The sequence below is a fragment of the Marmota monax genome, unplaced genomic scaffold (assembly GCF_021218885.2).
Source record: "Marmota monax isolate L192 unplaced genomic scaffold, Marmota_monax_Labrador192_F-V1.1 WCK01_AAM20220418_F8-fsc00332, whole genome shotgun sequence".
In the NCBI taxonomy this organism is placed as follows: domain Eukaryota; kingdom Metazoa; phylum Chordata; class Mammalia; order Rodentia; family Sciuridae; genus Marmota; species Marmota monax.
In genome coordinates this window covers 698,709-710,826 of record NW_026693576.1, presented here as the reverse complement: position 1 = coordinate 710,826, position 12,118 = coordinate 698,709, and the positions used below count along the sequence as shown (strand labels likewise).

The 12,118-nt window shown below is 38.6% G+C and overlaps 1 protein-coding gene across 9 annotated transcripts in view; it reads right to left on the bottom strand.

Moving 5' to 3' along the window:
- Window positions 1–12,118, bottom strand: part of Dlc1 (DLC1 Rho GTPase activating protein) — a 470,384-nt gene that overhangs the window by 159,017 nt on the left and 299,249 nt on the right. The gene's annotated exons all lie outside the window — the stretch shown is intronic.

The following is a 12,118-nucleotide window of genomic DNA, read 5'->3' as shown; positions in this document are numbered from 1 at the left end:
TCAGTTTGCCAGTGGGGGCATGTGTGGGTAGGTGGTGGGGATTAATGAGAACGGAAGGCCATGAAGGTTCACTCAGAAAATACTCCATGCAGCCGAGTGGGTGTCATGCTCGGGGTCACAGAAATAAAAACATTTTTCCGTGAACTGGCCTCACAAGAATGGGAGTTTGGAATGCGTGTGGTGGTGGCTGAGAAGGTGGGTGCCCAGTTTGGATCCATTTGTCATCATCTCCAAGAGAGCAGGTGGCAGTTTACCTTCACTTTCTTGTTAATGCTCTTCCCAGACTACATTTTCTTTTTCTTTAAAAAAAAATTTTTTTTTAATGTTTATTTCTCCTCTTTCCCAGTCTATTAACACTTGGCGCTGATGTGCTGGCTAATCCTTGGGGTATGTACAGGGCGGCTGGTCAGGGAATGTTGTTATTGTCTTAATGGTGCAAAGGCCATTACAATAGATCTTCAGACACTGCTTTGACATAATTTTTCTGGAGCTTACCCTCTATGTTTATCTTCAATTGTGCAACGATTATGCTGTGCCAAAGAGCTATGGGTGGAAATACAGTCCTGAGTTCTAAGTCATCAATTTTATACAAATAGTCACTGAAGAACTCTTCTTCTTTTCTTTCTTTAGGGGGAAAAAAAAGGAACAACAACAACAACAACAACAAAGAACTTAAGGGCTGGGGTTGTAGCTCAGTGGTTGAGTGCTTGCCTCACATGTGGGAGGCACTAGGTTCGATCCTCACTCAGCAACACATTAAAAAAAAAAACATAAAGATATTGTGTCCATCCATAACTAAAAAAAATGTTTTTTAAAAAAAGAATTTAATACTATGCACAAACTGTTGTTCATGAGTTAGAATAAATTACTGAAGGGCCATTTTGTAAACTTACGATATTCTAAGTGTGAAATTTCCAGTGTTCTGGCACAAAAACTCAAAGTGGATCAAAGACCTAGGAATTAGACCAGAGATCTTGTGCCTAACAGAAGAAAAAGCAGGCCCAATTTTCATTGTGTCAGCTTAGGATCTGACTTCCTTAACAAGACTCCTAAAGCGCAAGAAATCAAACCAAGAATCAATAAATGGGATGGATTCAAACTAAAAAGCTTCTTCTCAGCAAAAGAAACAATCAATAACGTGAAGAGAAAGCCTATAGAATGGGAGAAAATCTTTACCACACGTACATCAGATAGAGCACTAATCTCCAGGATATATAAAGAAGTCAAAAAACTTAACACCTAAAAAACACACACAAAAAAACAAAAAACCAAAAAACCAAATAACCCAATCAATAAACAGGCTAAGGAATTGAACACACACTTTACAAAAGATATACAATCAATCAACAAATGAAATATAAAAAAGTGTTCAACTCTATGAATTACAGAAATGCAAATCAAAACTACTCTTGAGATTTCATCTCATTTCAGTCAGAATGGCTATTATCAAGAATACAAGCAACAGTAAGTATTGGCAAGGATGTGAGGGAAAAGGTACACTCATACATTGCTGGTGAAACTGCAAATTAGTGCAATCACTCTGGAAAGCAGTATGGAGATTCCTCAGAAAACTTGGAATAGAACCATCATTTGACCTAGCTATCCTACTCCTTGGTCCAAACCCAAATGACTTAAAATCAGCACATTACAGTGATACAGCCACATCAATGTTTATAGCAGCTTAATTCACAATTGTTAAGCTGTGGAATCAACCTAGATGCCCTTCAACAGATGAATGGATAAAGAAACTGTGGTATATGTACACAATGGACTCAGCCTTAAAGGAGAATGAAATTATGGCATTTGCAGGTAAATGGAAGGAGTTGGAGAATATGATATGCTAAGTGAAGTAAGCCAATCCCAAAATACCAAAGGCTAAATGTTTTCTCTGATAAGTGGATGCTAATCCATAATGGGGGGTGGGTAAGGGAAGAATGGAAGAACTTTGGATTGGGCAGAGGGGAGTGAGGGGAAGGGAGAAAGTATGGGGGTGGGAAAGATGGTGGAATGAGATGGACATTATTACCCCATATACACATATAAGATTGCATGAATGGTGTGATTCTACATCATGTACAACCAGAGAAATGAAAAGGTATGCTCCAAAAAAAATTTCCAGTGTTATTCTCATAATATGTATGATTTGCATGCACTGATATACGGGTCATCTACATGCAAAAGACTGGGTAAGGCAAGTACTCTGGGGTTACCTTCTTATCCATCCACATTCCCCAGCCTGATGCTCATGACAGTGGGTATGCTTTGTGTAGTGTTTTGTTGGATGTGGTCTGTAGTATCAGCATAAGAAAAGGGCCTCAGTTTTTCCCTTTGACTCAGTGGCACAATACAGTGGGGAGTTCTGGCTCTTAAATAAGTTCTCTGCATAGTTCTGACATCATGAATAACTCTTAGAATATTAAAACCAATCCACATGAAATAAAAGTTTAGAAGGCCTGATGATGACACCAGACCGTATGGTAACGAATGTCTATGTGGTTGGGGGTTGGCCTCCTCCTCCCCTTGTGCACCCCTACAGATTTGTCATCTCATTTGTCCAGCCAGGAGCTACACATGAGTCAACATGCACGTGCTAATTTCATTTGGCTGGAATTCACTAAATGAAATTCTAGCTTCTTGTAATAGCACAAAGGAAAGATGTTTCTATTGCAGTCTGAAATTACATGCTCACACTTGTTTTCATCGGTAAAATATGACAGCCCCATGATCGTCTTATCAGAGCTGAAAAACAATACATTTGATGGTTGACTTTTAGACCTGAGGGAGGCTTCTTTTTAGAAAGAGTTTTATTTGAAAACAGCATTTTATAAAGGTAGATCAGGAATGTTCTCACTCATCTAGTTGAGTTTTTTTTTTTTTTTCACCAGATGTTTATGTTGGTGAGAAACCAATAACACTGTCTAGACCTCTAGGATATAGTAATCAAGCATGAATGGAAAACATGCAAAGGTCACACTTCAATCTGGACCTACAACATCCTGCTATTCAAGACCAGATTAAAGATGATGGATCATGATAAACGCAACCACACTGACTGCTGAGTCAGTAATTTGAGAGTTGTCTACAGAAAGCTAAATATGTCACCAAAAATCCACAAGATAAAACAAAGTCTAGACACCATAAAATGTGCTGTTTCCCCCCACTGCAAGTTGTCAACAACCAGAGGCTGTGTCGTGACTTTTATACCAGCATCCTATAAATCAGGAACTTTGAATCTTTAATGAAGAGAAATTCCTTGGAGTCATGTGATTCCTGAGAGGAGTGTGGTGTGTGTGTGTGTGTGTGTGTGTGTACAATTATTTAGATGTGCTCAGGTTTATAATAAATTCCCTAAGGAGACAGGAGAGAGAAAGAAAGTGAATTATATTATGGCATCAATTATGGTATCAGGATGTTCAGAGGTCACTAACCAATACTTCATCCATCAATGATATGCCATGTTTTTCACTATATCTTAGTGATTTTCATTACCCCAAAGTCACTAATTTGTTTTTATAAGAGTGTTTCACTTCTTGATTAAACTGATTTATTAATTGGTGATCAGGATCAAAACTGAGACCCCTCTGTCACAGAACTGAGTTCAACACTATGGTATTTGTGCTAATAGGGAGGCAAGGCCAGTCCTTGGCAAATCATGAGAAGGTCCTTCAATCTCTTCACTTTCTGCTACCACTGTGAAGTCCATACGGGACTTTCAATCTAGACACGTCTCAGGTATGTCCACGCTGGGGGCAAGGTGTGGGTGTTTGACGTTCTCAGAAAGGCACGCTTTACCTCTTCCCATGTCATATTGGAAAAAAAATCATAGTGGGGTACCTTATATATTCTTTTTCTTTTCTTTTTTCTCCAGTGGAAGGAGCAATCGGACTCATAAATGAAGCTACTAGTGTAGGAACTTCTTCAAAGGTTGAGGACCATCCAAATAATTTGGCTAGCTGAACATACCAATGCTACTATGAAAGAATATATATAAAATTTACTTTAAAACATGAGTACCGCCCTCCTGGGTTCTCCCCATACCCCTTAACACACATCACATCACTATAGCGTCAGATCCTACAGTGGCATAGAAGCATCTCTTCATAGTGAGTCGAACGTTTTCATTTCCTTGGGCAATAGTGAAAAGGTGATAACTGTGATGTTAAAAGTTTAAAGTTGGTGTGTCAAGGAAGTTTTCACTTTTAAATCAAATGCTCCTAAGGGCACAGAATTAGCATGCCCCTGACATAATACAGAAAACAGGAATGGTGAAGTATACCATGGATATCCTTTGGTTTTAATGTGCTTAGACAGTGGAACCTTCAATCAGCAAAGAGGAGATGGAAGACTAGGGAGGAGGGAAGCACAGACAGGGAGGGCAGGAGACAAGAAGGGAGAAAAGGTGGGAGAGAGAAGGGAGGGAGGAATAGATATTGATCAGCTCAGTAAGTACCTCATGCGACCTGTCAAATCATGCTTTAGAGACTTGATTTCTATAAAAGCCATTTTTTTTTTTTCTGGCTAAACAGCATCACAGCTACTAGAGTCCAGAGACAATTTTAAGTTTGTATCTTTCCCATCACCCATCACAGGGCTTTCACATAGTTAGTGAACAATCAACATTAGCTAGTTTGGAGATGACAAGAGGTTATGTCCATTCAGTATAAAAACCCGCTTTGGTACCCTTTGCTGCAGGGAGTGTTATGTCTGCTTTCTTGACTGCACAGTGTATGAACAATATCCCATACTTTGTCCCTGGGCTCCTTATTTGAAGACAAATATGCTTAACCTTAAAACTTCACTGTTTTCTTTTCTTTCCATCCTTTGCCTAGTAATACTAAGCAACCGCCATAAGCAAGCTTTGGAACAAGCAAGTGAAATTGCCTCTAAGAAAAAAAGTGAGACCATAACACTTGAAGATATTGTTAATATTCAAAATGTGCCTTAATTAAAATGGGAAAGTTGGTCAAAGCAGTGCCAACATAAATTTGTATCTTCTTTGACAATTTTCTCATTCATTTCATAAACCTCCAGCATTGAACAGATAACCAATTTTCAAACTACTGAAACCAAACCAGGATGACATTGATTAGAAATAGGTTAGAATTTCTTGAGGTGATATTACCTATGGAGTTGTTGAATTGTTTCACTATGACTGTATATGTAATATTTACATTTTATCAAGTATTTTTCTACTTAGTACAACCTAACCTTGATGATAATAAACAATGAATAAAATGATTATGCCATATTCTTAATACAATACACTTAAAACTTTTTATTTACTTTTTAAAAAATGCAAAATAGAAAGACCTTTATTCAATTAATATCAGGAAAAATAAAAGAATCCCGATTTTAATCTGATTCTGTAAGAAATTCTATGGGGGAGACATGAAAATTGTGCTCTATTTGTGTAGTATGAATTGAACTGCATTCTGTTGTCATATATAACAAATTAGAATAAATAAAATTTAAAAAAAGACTTAGGACGATCTGTTTCACCTCTATAATCTTTATTTGTGAAAACCTTGAGAACAATCTCATATGTAAATTGAAATGTTTAAAATGCAACTTCTATTTTAGTTCATTCTGACTTCTGGATCAGATAGGAGCACCCTATTTTAGGTGGTGACATATTTTAGACTTTAGTATACTTACACTTTAAAAGCAGGTCAGCATCTATGGTTTAAGAGAGGATAAAAGATATGATTGCATAGCGCTTTGTGAGATTAGTTAATTTCATAGGACAAATCTTTTGCACATATTTTTAAAAGCCACATATACACCTTTCTAATACTGCCCCTTACAAGTGCATCTTCTGCTGCCCCTGAGAACCACTGGTTAAGGTTTCCTATTGCTGATGAGTTTCAGACACTTCTCAGCATCCAAGAGACACACTGTGATTCTTCCTTAATAAAAAAGAGTTTACCTGGCCCAGGCTGGTGCTCCTTGAGTTCAAAGTAGAATTCAGGCATCACATTTATGGGAGGTAGGCAAGGTCTGTGTTTTGTTTGTCATTCAGGACTCAGTACAGTGTTCAGCATATAATAGATGCTCAATAAATATTTGTGACATTAATAAATGATGATTGACAGGTTTGGATACATTCAAGCTTTGTCCATGAATACTAATCAATAGATTTTAAAGGTATTCCTGAAAAGTGCCCTAATTTAAGTGGTTCCAAAGTAGTATCTATTTCTTAGGATTATTTAAAAGAAAATGAATGAGGAAATGCATTTAGAGGTCTTAGTACAGGCTCTGGTCCTCAGTAGGCACTCCTAAAGAACATATTCTAATGAAGGTGCTACCTACTGGTAAATGCCATCTTTTTTTTTAATTAATTATTTTTTTTTAGTTGTTGTTGGACACAATACCTTTACTTATTTATTTCTATGTGGTGCTGAGGATTGAACTCAGGGCCTCGCACGTGCTAGGCGAGCGCTCTGCCGCTGATAAATCTTTAATTTATACTCTAAAAAGCACTAGTCTTTGACTCAGAGAAGTGCAACAACAATACTACCATCATGAGTCCAATTATCACAGAGGATGAATAACTTGGATCTTTTCCATGGTCAAGTTTTCATCAATTGTTCCAGGCAAGTGCTTAAAAAATATCAGTGGTTGTCTGTGAGCCACAGAGGAAGAACACAGAAGGATCAATCCACATTTATTATCGCTGCCAACAAACAGCTTCAGCATATGCCATCTGGATGGCACAGCATCTCCCTTCACAGAGTGACAAATTATTTTAAAAGGAAGTAACTCTAATCAGAAATTGCAAAAACCATTCCCATTTAACTTTAGTCTATGTCTATATAATTCCCCTGGAATAGGGAACTACTAGAGGCATTTGTTTTTTTTTAAATCTAGTCTTTGCTATATGATGGACCTTTATCTCCTTAGGCAGATCTGTGACAAATCAATAAATAAGCCCTTTCTACCAAGCTTTTGACTTTGGACACACCCAGTTATTGTAATTACAAAGACCTCTGGGCAAAAGACCATTTGTACATATTACTTTAAATAAAGTCACAGAAGTTTTGCTCCAGAAAGGGAGGTGTGCAAAATATCCCTTTCAAGTGGCAGCCTTGACATTGAGCATGCTTTTTCCCATACCAGAGCTGAGCCACGTGCTTGGAACCCCAAGCCTGCTGGTGCGACTGCTCTTTTCCATGTTTGGCTCCATCCATATAGCAATTTTCAAAGCAAGTTCCAACCTGCTGGGGAAGACATTCAGAGATCGCATATCTAGCATGACAAACTCATCTGCAAGGACTGATTCCTTCATCAATGTGCAGAAACAGTTATTCTGGCCATTTCCTTTGGGAATTCCCAGGGTCTGCACAAAAATATACCTTCCTTCTCATCCTTCATGATTTTTCTCCAGAAGTAAAGAAATACATTTACTACTGAAATTTTACCTTCTGTTTCTTTTTGTACTGGTTGAGCTGCTCTCGCCAAAAGCCCTAGGCAAATCTTATAGGTGGCATGCTAATAAGGTGAAGCTCCTCAGGAAGCAGGGCATAAAGAAATGCAAAGAAGGGTTATAACCACCAAAACTAAAGGAGGGCTAACAGCTCTCCTAAGCATTTTGCATTGCACCTCATTCCATTCTTAAAAGCATTTTAAGGTAGAGATACATTATCATCCTCCTTATATTGGTGAGAAACAGACTGACTTGCCCAAAGTTAGCCAGTGCCTGAGCCACCTTTCAAACCCAAGCAGTCCAATGTCACAGTCAGCAATCTCGGCCACCATACTGCATTTTTTCCTCTCGTCAAAGCTGGTCTGAACCTCAACTTGGTCCTCTCTTTACTGAAACAGTAAAATGTAATTCAACAGATACATTCTCACATCACAGGGGCCATGAAGCATCCCTAATGGTTGTCTCTCTTTAAGATCTAGATTTGGGCTGTCTTTGTTTACTGGCGGAGCCTGCATATTTTGAGGCATACCTCACTCATGGTTAAAAGGCATTCCATATGCCCTTACTTGCTTTTCACTGTGAACCAAATGAGCAGAAAACAGTTCACAAGAGTCAATGTTTGTGGTTGCCCTTCACTGGAAATGGGCCAAAATTCTTGATGCCCCACAGAATTGGGAACTAATGCACTGCAAAGCATGTCAAACACTCGTTTTTCTAGTGAATTAGAGACCTGATCAGCTGAACTGTAAAAATCTATTTCCCAAAATACAGGAGATACTGAACATCCAGCAAAATATCCCAGGGAAATCCAATCTAATATAGACACTTGAAGAATTTATGTCCATTGAATCTCCCCTGGATCCAGATTTGTCTCAATTTTCTTGCCCTCTTCATAGGCATTTCCGATTTTCTTCCTTACATATTTAGCTAAGGCTGTAGTGTCAACCACATGTCTCAAGGTTGAGGCACTTGAGAATTTTCCCTTTCTATGCCATATCTTCCTAGTAGAGAGAATGGATATTTCCCCACCAGAGGGAAAGAAATAAATATCCATTAAGGAATTCCAGCTAGCTATGTCTAAGAGAAGTTTTGCCTAGACATCTTTGAAAGTTGCAGAGCTTTTTAAATCTATGGCTTATGGATAGATTCAGGGAGGAGTCCATGATCTTGGATGAGGAAAAGCTACATTTCCATTTTCCTAAACTCTAACTGAAATTTAGAATTTCCTCCAATTATAAACATTGGCAAACTGCCCTGCCCCTATAAGGGTATTAGCTGTCCCTGTGACTCTATCATCAATAGAAGCCAAGCTTTTCCATATCACATTGCAGCTGTTGCAGATATCATAAAATATCATTTACAGTCATTTGTATTCTGCAGTTACGGTCATTATCAAACCCATATGACAACCCTTACAGGGATGCCACATGATTGGCAATTTTTCTAATCACCTTTGTCCATATGTTCTCACTGACCAAGTACTGAACAACTCCATGCATGTGGTCATTCAACCACCACACAGGGAAATTGCAGGTTCTACACTGGTGACCTAGATATGGGCACTGCTTCCCAGTATTCCCTATATATAACAACTGGTGACAAGAAGATGAATTTTTAAAAAAATAACTGTGTAATGCAGAGGTTAATGGTCCTTCATCTAGCTAAGCAATCTTCACATTGAAACTTGAAAAAAATATTTTTTAGTTTAGACTTAATTTCCTATATTTTAAGTGCATTGTCCTATTTTATAACTCATTCATGTTTTATTACCATATCACTATTTTTGTCTGACTATGTTGACAACTATATTTCACTATAATTGGTCCCCCCCCCAGTTTTTTTGAATTTTATCTACACATCTAAAAACATTACTCTCAGAAGTGATCCAGAAGCATCGCCAGAATGCTAAAGAGATCCATTGGTGTGTGAGCGCGCGCGCACACACACACATACACACACACACAAAACTAGGAAGTCCCCTATGAAGGAATTAAGAGACAGCTTTGTTTTCAGGAACGAAATGCACCCTGATGTCAAGATGTCTACGTATCACTCGAGAGAGAAGCAGACAAAGAAGGTGAGCTCTGCTCAGGCTGATGCGAACCCAGAAGAGATGTAAGAACGACACAGGATTCATCCAGAGAAAGGCTGTCTGCTACTTCAGTAAACCACAGTTAACTTCCAACTTCCAATTCATGGAAAACTCCATGCCATCCTTTGCTTTTAGGAGAGATGACAGTGTACTTGTGGGGCTGGGGATAATGGTTGTAGAGAAGACAAGTGCAAGAGAAACTCCTGAGGGTTGCAACTAGAAGAAACAAGGGATTAAACATAAAGGGGATGCAAGAAAGACAATCTCTTCTGTTATTTCTCACAATCTGAAGGTTTTTTTTTTTCCCCAGTGACAATTCAGTATTTTGTTTATATAAGGCTGCAGATCCTTAAAAACAACAGACAGGATCTTTGTTTTTATACATAAAGGAGTTTAAGACAGGGAGAGGTAAATGATGGTCTTTGTACCTGACTTCATTTGGATATGGAGAACTAGGAACTGTTAATTATATATATGGGGGCCGGGAGATTCAGAGAGACAAGAGACAGAGACAAAGAGACAGGCAGAGACAAAAATACAGAGAAAACCTAGCAAAGAAACTTGAAACTTGGTCTCATAACCAAACCTCTTGGTCAGGTGGAAGAAACTAAAATCTCCAATTAGTTTTTCAGAAACATGTTGAAGGTCATGAAAGGTCAGGAAAGCAACAATCATCATGGAACTAACATTCCAGGTGCTATTGACAGAAGCATTTTCCTCCAGAGGCTTCCAAACACGTTTTACCTGTCACCTCATTAATTTCAAAGAGAAGAGGGAAGTTTGGACTTTCTACTGCCCTCCCTTCTGCAAGCAAAGGCACCGTGGGATGATATAAAGATTTTCTCTGCTGTTTAGAAAAGAGACTTTTTGTGGATAATTAACAGCTGTTATTTAGCGCTCGGTCAGTGGGAGGGCGGCGAGCAGAGAAGTTGGAGGGAAAGAGATGGGAGTAAGTGCTCTTGAGGTTTGGATGTGCACCAGATCAATCTCCATTTGACAAACACTGGCAGAGCTTCAGCCTTGAGCCAAGGACTAGGGAGGACACAAACAGTGTCCAGGTCTCCAGTAATCAGTCCATGGTTGTAGAGGAAGTCCTTTCTTTTCAAGTATAGGCTTGAATTCTCCACTATGTGAAAGCCTTTAAGAGGTTGACAGTCCTCGAGAACATGAGCAACATAAAAGAATTTCTTCCCTCAGTAGAACTGAAGCAGCAAAAATACAGGTGGAGCTTTGGAAGTGTTTTCTCATTACACATCCAAAGTAATGATTGCTCTCAAAGTGTTTTTCTCTAATGAGTTTATATTCACTGCTACATTTTTACTTCAAATATATAATTAATTTATAACAAATGAGAATAGTTCAGAACTTTCAACCTTATTCTCACAGATCATCAGTTGTCAAAAGCAATTCATTGCATTAAAAATCTAAGAGGAAGTCCTGGAAGCAGTCATGTTTCATTAGTCTTACTCTTAAAACACCAAATCATAATAAGATATTTTTGCTTTTTTGTTTGTTTGTTTTTGTGGTGCTGGGGTTCAAACCCGGGGTCTCATGCATGTCAGGCATGAACTGTACCACTGAGTTAGAGCCCCAGTCCTTGTGTTATCTTTTGTACAATCTTTTCATTTGTGACAATGGAGTTATCAAATAAGACAACCATGAAGGAATCACTCTTTCTTTCTGAGGCCAACCAATTATAGTTGGGCATTTTATACTTCCATAGCTTATCTCTTAAACTTCATCTGGTTAATTGCAAATTGTTATTAGATAGAAAAAATTGGATTGCTTTAAGATACCACATTTAATTCTAAAGCAATAATAAAATTGTTAAACTTAAAATATTTTGCTCTATACCTTCAAAACAAACTTACAGCCTATGATGGCATGCAGCTAGCACATTATCTTCATAATCTGCTTTATCACCATCACAACCTTAAATTTCCCCTCTTCAAGTCGTGTCAGGACTTGAAAGTCAATGACCATCAAGAATATAGCCCAGAAAGCTGTATTGACCTGTGGAGGCCACTTGTAATATTTTTAACAATTCAGAACTCCATTCAGTACATGAAAAACAAGTGGATTAACCAAAAAGGTTAAGAAAACATGGTCTTTGACCCACCCATGTAGATGGCATAGGAACTCAGCTTAGCAAACAGAACTGCTGGAACGAATGCCTTTCTTGGATTTGGGTTTTTTTCACATCACAAAGTGAGATGCTACTTTATATTAGTTAATGAATCCTCTTCCTACCCAGAATCAGGCAGAAGTTCCTGTCTCCTTACTGTATTTCTTCAATCACAGTCTGCATTTGGTGGCTGTCACATGAGCCCTAGAATATTTGAATTGCACCACTGTCTGTATGTTTTATTATATTTCAAATGCCTGCCTCTGGCATACCTGATACCCTCTTGGAACTCGGAACAGCTGCAGGCTGCCAGAGGAAATACCAGAAGGCTTTCACTGGGTAGCTCCTTACTCCACTGACCCACAGCCCTGCTAGGGCCCTCTCCTGCTCCCAGGCCCCCTTAGGCTGACCAGCTCCAAGGAGGACTCTTTACTGTGCTACAGAGCTTGGGGCTTTTGCCTGCAACTGTTCATCACCA